A 10,357-nucleotide genomic window follows, 5' to 3' on the forward strand; every position below is an offset into this window, starting at 1 on the left:
TGTATTTGTAGCACACCATTACTTAAACTGACTTCTATTGATAGCATATACAGTTGTGATCAAAATTATTCAACCCCCACACAATTTAGGTGTTTTAGCAAGTTGGACATTTATTCCTTATTTTGTTTATAGTCATATCAAATAAAGATGTATCAAATAGACAAATGCAACTTAAATTGTAACACTGTATTTTACAAAATACCAAAAAAGGACATTTTTCTTAATATCTCATTGACAAAATGATTCAACCCCCTGGTTACATGCATCTTTAGTACTTAGTAGAACAGCCTTTGGCAGTAATGACATCCTTCAAACGTGATACATAACCGGACACAAGCTTCTTGCAAGCATCTACAGGTATTTTAGCCCATTCCTCTTGGGCAAAGGCCTCCAGTTCATTCATATTCTTGGGCTTGCGTGCTGCAACTGCCTTCTTCAAGTCCCACCACAGCTTTTCTAGAGGATTTAGGTCTGGTGACTGTGAAGGCCACTCCAGAGTCTTCCAGCCCTTCTTCTGCAACCACTCTGATGTTGATTTGGAGGTTGCTTGGGATCCTTGTCCTGTTGGAAGGTCCAACGTCTCCCAAGCCTCAGCTTCCTCACTGACTTCATGACATTTGCAGCTAATATATCCTGCTAGGAAATAGAATTCATAATGCCTTGAACGCGCTGGAGATTCCCGGTACCTGAGGCAGAGAAACACCCCCAGAGCATGATTGACCCCCCACCATGCTTAACAGTAGGCAAGGTGTTCTTCTCTTTGTAAGCTTCATTTTTTCTCCTCCAGACATAACCTTGATTCATAGGCCCAAAGAGTTCCAGTTTTGTCTCATCACTCCATAGAACAGTTTCCCCAAAACTTTGGGGGTTCTCCAGATGATTTTTGGCATACTGGAGTCTATTTTTCTTGTGCCTGGTAGTCAGAAGTGGTGTGCACCTGGGAGTTCTGGCATGGAGGCCTTCATCTCGTAGTGCGCACCTTATTGTCTGGGACGAAACCTGCGTTCCCCCCTCTGCAATGTCCTGTTGTAGTTCCTCAGCTGTTACCCGGGGGTTTTTCACCACTGTACGCTCCAAATACCGGACAGCAGTTGCACACAGCATCCTCTTTCTACCACGCCCAGGTAGTGTTTCCACTGTGCCTTTAGCTTTAAACTTGCAAATTATGCTCCCAACTGTGTCTCTTGGAATGTGTAATGTCTTTGCTATTTTCTTATATCCATATCCTTTCTTATGAAGAGAAATGACCTCCTTTCTTGACTTCTTTGACTACTCCCTGGACTTCACCATGTTGCAAATACACCATTGACCCACTACAAGAAGCTGAGCGTCACAGTCTTTTTCAATCAGTTTAATTTTGCTCTTTATGCTTCTAATCACATCTACAGATGTTTTCAACACCTGATTGAAAATATCTTATTCAAATTATGTTCTTAAGAGTTATGATCTTCAAGGGGTTGAATAATTTTGTCACTGAAATATTAAGAGAAATGACACTGTTTGGTATGTTACAACATATAATGTTGTAATTCAATTTGCATTTGTCTACTTAATGCATCTTTATTTGATATGACTATAAATAAAATACGGAATAAATGTCCAACTTGCTAAAACACCAAAATTGTGTGGGCGTTGAATAATTTTGATCACAACTGTAAGTGTTTCTATCCTTGTCATGTACTTTCTCCTAAAGGTAGTATACTATACAAGTATTTCAGTACATCAATACATACATTTTCTTCTAAAGATAATATATTATACAAGTGATTCTGTCCTTGTACTGTAGTACACTTTATTCTAAATATAACAGTAAACTAAGTATTTCTGTCCCTGTACATCAATACATAGTTTTTTTTGTAAAGATAGTATATAAGTGTTTCTGTCCATCAATACTCACTATTTCCCCTAAAGTTCAAAATTATATAAGTGTTTCTATCCTTGTACTGTAGTACATCAATACTTACACTTTCTTCTAAAGGTAGTGTTTTATAGAAGGTAGTGGAATTAGTTATCATGTACAAGATGTATTTACGGGATATTTTTAACTCCATGTTATACATGTATGTTTGTCTCCTCATTCAAAGGGCTTCCAAAGAAGAGGTGGACTCAAAGGAGACATTGTGAGTATCACTTTTGTTTGTGAATGATTGGAGCCTTCAATATGAAACACTAACAAATATTCTGTTTTCTGCTTGAAGGTAGACTCCGACGTGGAGGGGCTAGCTGGTGAGAAAGGGGAAAAGTAAGACCAGTCATTTTGAACTTTCTGAAGTTGACCTGTTGATATTTAAATATTGAAAGCAAAGACAAATAATATACTATTTGACTGAGACCCATTTTGGGTCCCTAAGACTTTTAACAATCAAGGAAAGACCTTAAGGTTTTAAAAACCAAAATGGCCCCTACATTCGTTAACTTTTAAGTGTGCGGCCCTTTGTGGTAAAGTTTTGGACATCCCTTGTTTCGTTTTAATGAATAGCTGAGCAGAAAGGAATCTTGTATAGATTATACATTAACAGTACTTTAAAACATTTTTTTTATTAAAGTGAGTCATTGTGTTTCAGTATTTTTGCCCTGCCACTTGTAGGAACCCTCATTCTGCATGTTTTTGTACAAACTATTGTTGGACAATCTTTCAACGCTGCATTCAAACATTTTCGTAGTTGAACCTTAGATGTAGAAACACAAATGTTTCTGGGTGCTGTGCTTACTGAACGGAGGAAAACAAATCTAAAAGACCAGAATTTGCAATTTTTAAAATCAGTATCTCATGATTGTTTGGGTGTGACAGGGTATGTCTGGAGAATCTGGCACTAAAGGACAGGTGAGTTGTGTATGATCATGTGTTAAGTAAATATACACTTCATGCACTTGTATGTGTTTGCAGCACAGAGTGAGGAGACCTTGGACATAATGGTCCAACATGGAGACTCTGGGAAGCCAGGTGATGTAGGACCCCCTGGACTGCCTGGTCCTCGGGGGTTGAACGGCATGAGCGGTGTGCATGGCAGGCCGGGTATTGAGGGTCCACCGGTGAGTCCACTCACTGTTTGGGAAATGTAATGGTTGTCACTTTTACATAATGTTGTTCTTCTCTTCAGGGACAAGATATATCTGACCAGCATATTATTGATGTGGTATAAAGAATGTTGCAAGGTGAGCTTTACCACTCTAATTTCCCTCCAAAAAAATAATCAATTGCTTGTTATTGTAAACAAAAACTCTATTACATATGTAAAGTTTCAGTTCAATATGTCAAAATTGAAAATGACAGTTAGCCAAAATCAAATCAAAACCGAAAATGTTGGAAGATGTGTGGAGATGTGGTGGAGAGGTTAGGGTTAGTGTTTTATAGGAAGGAATAAGTTATTGTGTATAACAGGGGTCACCAACGCGGACACCCTAACCCTAACCCTAACACGTAAGGACCAGATGAGTAGCCCGCTGGCCTGTTCTAAAAATAGCTCAAATAGCAGCACTTACCAGTGAGCTGCCTCTATTTTTTAAATTATATTTATGTACTATCAGGGTTAGGGTTAACCCCAACTCTCGCTTTGCTCGACATTTTTAATTCTAAGAGAGACAAAACTAAAATTTAATTAGAAAATCCAAGAAAATATTTCAAAGACCCAGTCTTTTTACTTTGCTTCTTATAACTTTCAGAAAGACAATTTAAGAGAAAAAATACATTCTTGAAAATGATTTTAGGATTTTTAAACACATATACCTTTTTACCTTTTAAATTCATTCCTCTTCTTTCCTGAAAATTTAAAATGTTAAGCCCGCCAGGCTGCACCAAACTTTTGGTGCTTTGTTCACACAGAAAAGTACAGTGGTGTATGTGCAGCAACTATGAAGGTTGCAAGCCTGTTTGGTTCCACTTATCTTTGTGAATCAGCCTTTTCTGACATGAACTTCATCAAGAAGAAACACAGAACAAGCCTCACTGATGCACATCTGCAAGACTCACTCAGAGTTGCAGTTTCTAGTTACACAGCAGAGTACGACACACTAGTTAACAGAATGCCATGCCAGGCTTCCCACTAACTGACAAAGAAACAGATATCAGATTTGGTGTCCAGTTCAAAGTGTGACATGATGAGAGTTGACTTTTGTATTTTACGTGAGTTATTATTTGTACAAACATGGTGCAAAGTAATTCATGATTTGTTAAAAAATGTTAGTGGCTAGCTAACCTTAACCCTAACCCTAAATCATTAAGATCAGTTTTTCCACATAATATTTATTATTAATAATAACATAGAGCTAAAGGTAAATGTAGCAAATTGGCTATTTTTGGCAATTTATTTAAGTGTGTAACAAACTGGTAGGCTTTCGCATAAATCAGTACTCAAGAAGTAACCCTTGGTTTCAAAAAGGTTGGTGCCCCCTGGTGTATAAGATGTATGTATGGTATATTTTTAATCTCTACATTATACAGTTCCTAAATGAATCTCTTTTTTGTGACAGAGAGGCTGGCAGCAGTAGCAGTGAGCACTAAAAGGGCTGTGCCGTTGAACAACCGGCTATTCTGGTCCTCCGTGATTAATGGTTCCACAAGGACCACATGATTTGCCTGGTTCCCGAAGAATTCCTGGAACGATGGGAGCTGACAGACGGATTGGAAACACATGTCTTAAAGGTAGGGACATGTTTAGTTTCATCTACAGTAATGTGTGTGTATACATATGCTTACATATACATATTTAAACATGTGTATACATTTGTACCAATATGTACATATGTATGCACTTTTATTTTTAGTCAGTATACAAACGTACAACGAATTGGGGTTAGGGTTAGAGGGTTAACCCTAACCCCAACCCTAACCGACTGTCTTTCTATGCCTAAAACCTACCCTCTAACCCTAACCATAACCCCAACCGACTTTCTTTCTATGCCTAAATGCTACCCATCTCGCTTTCTCTTTAAATCTAACCCTAAATCCTTACCCCAACCCTAACCCCAATCCTAACCCCAACCCTAATCGACTGTCTTTTCTATGCCTAAAACCTACCCTCTAACCCCAACCCTAACCGACTTTCTTTCTATGCCTGAATCCTACCCGTCTCTCTTTCTCTTTAAATCTAACCCTAAATCCTTACCCTTACCCCAACCCTAACCGACTGTCTTTCTATGTCAAAGACCTACCCTCTAACCCTAACCCTAACCCTAACCCTCTAACCCTAACCCTAACCCTAACCACTAACCCTAACCCTAACCCTAACCGACTGTCTGTCTATGCCTAAAACCTTACCCTAACCCAAATCCTTACCCTAACCGACTGTCTTTCTATGCCTAAAACCTACCCCATGACCCCAATCCAAACCCCAACCCTAACCGACTGTCTTTCTTTGCCTAAAACCTACCCCCTGACCCCAATCCTAACCCCAACCCTAACCGACTTTCTTTCTATGCCTAAATCCTACCTTTCTCTCTTTCTCTTTAAATCCAACCCTAAATCCTTACCCCAACCCTAACCCCAACCCCAACCCTAACCCTAACCGACTGTCTTTCTATGCCTAAAACCTACCCTCTAACCCCAACCCTAACAGACTTTCTTTCTATAGTTAAGACCTACCCTCTAACCCCAACCCAGACCCCAACCCCAACCCCAACCCCAACCCTAACCCCAAACCCCAACTCCTTACCCCAACCCTAACCCCAATCCTAACCCCAGCCCTAACCCCAACCCTAACCCCAAACCCCAACTCCTTACCCCAACCCTAACCCCAACCCTTACCCTAACCCTAACCGACTGTCTTTCTATGCCTAAAACCTACCCTCTATACCCAACCCTAACAGACTTTCTTTCTATAGTTAAGACCTACCCTCTAACCCCAACCCTAACCCAGACCCCAACCCTAACCCCAACTCCAACCCCAACCCTAACCCCAAACCCCAACTCCTTACCCCAACCCTAACCCCAATCCTAACCCTAACCCCAACCCTAACCCGAATCCCAACCCAAACCCCAACTCCTTACCCCAACCCTAACCCCAACCCTTACCCTAAACCAAATCCTTACCCTAACCCTAACCGACTGTCTTTCTATGCCTAAGACCTACCCTCTAACCCCAACCCTAACCCCAACCCCCAAGCCCAACCCAAATCCTTACCCCAACCCCAACCCTTACCCCAACCGACTGTCTTTCTATGCCTAAAACCTAACCATAACCCTAACCCTTACCCCAACCCTAACCCTAACCGACTGTCTTTCTATGCCTAAAACCTACCCTCTAACCCCAACCCTAACCGACTTTCTTTCTATGCCTAAGACCTACCCTCTAACCCTAACCCTAATCCTTACCCCAACCCTAACCGACTGTCTTTCTATGCCTAAAACCTACCCTCTAACCCCAACCCTAACAGACTTTCTTTCTATAGTTAAGACCTACCCTCTAACCCTAACCCAGACCCCAACCCCAACCCTAACCCCAACCCCAACCCAAACCCCAACTCCTTACCCCAACCCTAACCCTAACCCCAACCCCCAACCCCAACCCAAATCCTTACCCCAACCCCAACCCACTGTCTTTCTATGCCTAAAACCTAACCATAACCCTAACCCTTACCCCAACCCTAACCCTAACCGACTGTCTTTCTATGCCTAAAACCTACCCTCTAACCCCAACCCTAACCGACTTTCTTTCTATGCCTAAGACCTACCCTCTAACCCTAACCCTAATCCTTACCCCAACCCTAACCGACTGTCTTTCTATGCCTAAAACCTACCCTCTAACCCCAACCCTAACAGACTTTCTTTCTATAGTTAAGACCTACCCTCTAACCCTAACCCAGACCCCAACCCCAACCCTAACCCCAACCCTAACCCCAAACCCCAACTCCTTACCCCAACCCTAACCCTAACCCCAACCCCCAACCCCAACCCAAATCCTTACCCCAACCCCAACCCACTGTCTTTCTATGCCTAAAACCTAACCATAACCCTAACCCTTACCCCAACCCTAACCCTAACCGACTGTCTTTCTATGCCTAAAACCTACCCTCTAACCCCAACCCTAACCGACTTTCTTTCTATGCCTAAAACCTACCCTTTAACCCCAACCCTAACAGACTTTCTTTCTATAGTTAAGACCTACCCTCTAACCCTAACCCAGACCCCAACCCTAACCCCAAACCCCAACTCCTTACCCCAACCCTAACCCCAATCCTAACCCCAACCCCAACCCCAACCCAACCCTAACCCCAAACCCCAACCCCAACTCCTTACCCCAACCCTTACCCTAACCCAAATCCTTACCCTAACCCTAACCGACTGTCTTTCTATGCCTAAAACCTACCCTCTAACCCCAACCCTAACAGACTTTCTTTCTATAGTTAAGACCTACCCTCCAACCCTAACCCAGACCCCAACCCCAACCCTAACCCCAAACCCCAACTCCTTACCCCAACCCTAACCCCAACCCCAACCCCAACCCCAACCCTAACCCCAACCCCAACCCTAACCCCAAACCCCAACCCCAACTCCTTACCCCAACCCCAACCCTTACCCTAACCCAAATCCTTACCCTAACCCTAACCGACTGTCTTTCTATGCCTAAGACCTACCCTCTAACCCCAACCCTAACCCCAACCCAAATCCTTAACCCAACCCTTACCCCAACCGACTGTCTTTCTATGCCTAAAACCTAACCTTAACCCAAATCCTTACCCTTACCCCAACCCTAACCCTAACCGACTGTCTTTCTATGCCTAAAACCTACCCTCTAACCCCAACCCTAACCGACTTTCTTTCTATGCCTAAGACCTACCCTCTAACCCCAACCCTAACCCCAACCCCAACCCTAACCCCAACCCCAAACCCCAACCCAAATCCTTACCCTTACCCCAACCCTTACCCCAACCCTAACCGACTGTCTTTCTATGCCTAAAACCTAACCCTAACCCAAATCCTTACCCTTACCCCTAACCCTAACCCTAACCCCAACCCTAACCCCAAACCCCAACTCCTTACCCCAACCCTTACCCTAACCCAAATCCTTACCCTAACCCTAACCGACTGTCTTTCTATGCCTAAGACCTACCCTCTAACCCCAACCCTAACCCCAACCCCCAACCCAAATCCTTACCCCAACCCTAACCGACTGTTTTTCTATGCCTAAAACCTAACCCTAACCCAAATCCTTACCCTTACCCCAACCCTAACCCTAACCGACTGTCTTTCTATGCCTAAAACCTACCCTCTAACCCCAACCCTAACCCCAACCCAAATCCTTACCCTTACCCCAACCCTAACCCTAACCCCAACCCTTACCCCAACCCGAACCGACTGCCTTTCTATGCCTAAAACCTAACCCAAATCCTTACCCCAACCCTAACCCTAACCGACTGTCTTTCTATGCCTAAAACCTACCCTCTAACCCCAACCCTAACCCCAACCCAAATCCTTACCCCTTACCCCAACCCCAACCCTTACCCCAACCGACTGTCTTTCTATGCCTAAAACCTAACCCTTACCCAACCCTAACCCCAACCCAAATCCTTACCCTTACCCCAACCCCAACCCTTACCCCAACCGACTGTCTTTCTATGCCTAAAACCTACCCTCTAACCCCAACCGACTTTAGGGTTAGGATTCGGGTTAGGGTTAGGATTGGGGGAAGGGGAATGCACAGTCCGTCTGCAGCCCGCCCGGGCGACGCCCACACCAACCCCGGAACCCCCCGAAGACCCCGAAAGATGCGCATGCTGCGTCAGACACTCACAGCCAAATTAGTGACGGGCATGACTGGCCCTGCCATCCAGCGACGCGTTTCGGTCTCTTGACCTCTTCAGGCTGGCTTTGCACTGATTGCAGGACGAGATCGTCTTTTTCACTGCAAGTCTAGGCCTACTGGGACACTCCTAATTCCCTAGTAGGTGGGGCACTTCTAATCCCCGAGACTTACGGCTTCTCTATTTGTCTCCACAGCAGGATGTGCTCCATTCGACTGCCGGAGAGTACTGAGCCGTTTCGAACAGGAGGAGAATATATAGGAGGTCTGCAGTGGGCGGGGCTCACGCTCAACACTGCAGTGTCGATATTTTTGACTCTCAAAACTAATCCTACATTTGTGATGTGTCTACTCGACATGGTGTGTGCATCACAATGTGGACAAACACACAGGTAAGTATCATGGTGTTTATTTAAAGCATTAAAATGTTTGCTTTGATCTTTCTCCCATTCCTGTTTAGTGATGTGTCTGAAACAAGTTTCGGTGATCAACTTGTGGGCCCCAAACAACACACACACCACAACAAAGTCCCCAGAAGGCCCACGAATGATGGGACGCCACCCAGACGGACTGGAGGCACAGGCTTGGTTAGGATTCGGGTTAGGGTTAGGATTGGGGGAAGGGGAATGCACAGTCCGTCTGCAGCCCGCCCGGGCGACGCCCACACCAACCCCGGAACCCCCCGAAGACCCCGAAAGATGCGCATGCTGCGTCAGACACTCACAGCCAAATTAGTGACGGGCATGACTGGCCCTGCCATCCAGCGACGCGTTTCGGTCTCTTGACCTCTTCAGGCTGGCTTTGCACTGATTGCAGGACGAGATCGTCTTTTTCACTGCAAGTCTATGCCTACTGGGACACTCCTAATTCCCTAGTAGGTGGGGCACTTCTAATCCCCGAGACTTACGGCTTCTCTATTTGTCTCCACAGCAGGATGTGCTCCATTCGACTGCCGGAGAGTACTGAGCCGTTTCGAACAGGAGGAGAATATATAGGAGGTCTGCAGTGGGCGGGGCTCACGCTCAACACTGCAGTGTCGATATTTTTGACTCTCCAAACTAATCCTACATTTGTGATGTGTCTACTCGACATGGTGTGTGCATCACAATGTGGACAAACACACAGGTAAGTATCATGGTGTTTATTTAAAGCATTAAAATGTTTGCTTTGATCTTTCTCCCATTCCTGTTTAGTGATGTGTCTGAAACAAGTTTCGGTGATCAACTTGTGGGCCCCAAACAACACACACACCACAACAAAGTCCCCAGAAGGCCCACGAATGATGGGACGCCACCCAGACGGACTGGAGGCACAGGCTTGGTTAGGATTCGGGTTAGGGTTAGGATTGGGGGAAGGGGAATGCACAGTCCGTCTGCAGCCCGCCCGGGCGACGCCCACACCAACCCCGGAACCCCCCGAAGACCCCGAAAGATGCGCATGCTGCGTCAGACACTCACAGCCAAATTAGTGACGGGCATGACTGGCCCTGCCATCCAGCGACGCGTTTCGGTCTCTTGACCTCTTCAGGCTGGCTTTGCACTGATTGCAGGACGAGATCGTCTTTTTCACTGCAAGTCTATGCCTACTGGGACACTCCTAATTCCCTAGTAGGTGGGGCA

General features: G+C 44.9%; 1 long non-coding RNA gene across 1 annotated transcript; it reads left to right on the forward strand.

Moving 5' to 3' along the window:
- Positions 1–2,198: 2,198 nt before the first annotated feature.
- On the forward strand, positions 2,199–9,316 carry LOC133535620 (uncharacterized). The gene is made up of 6 exons (XR_009802259.1): positions 2,199–2,242; positions 2,792–2,824; positions 2,888–3,033; positions 3,102–3,156; positions 4,471–4,642; positions 8,936–9,316. It is a non-coding gene; the product is annotated as an uncharacterized LOC133535620 (long non-coding RNA).
- Positions 9,317–10,357: the final 1,041 nt, after the last annotated feature.

This window comes from Nerophis ophidion, linkage group LG16 (genome assembly GCF_033978795.1).
Source record: "Nerophis ophidion isolate RoL-2023_Sa linkage group LG16, RoL_Noph_v1.0, whole genome shotgun sequence".
Classification (NCBI taxonomy): Eukaryota; Metazoa; Chordata; class Actinopteri; order Syngnathiformes; family Syngnathidae; genus Nerophis; species Nerophis ophidion.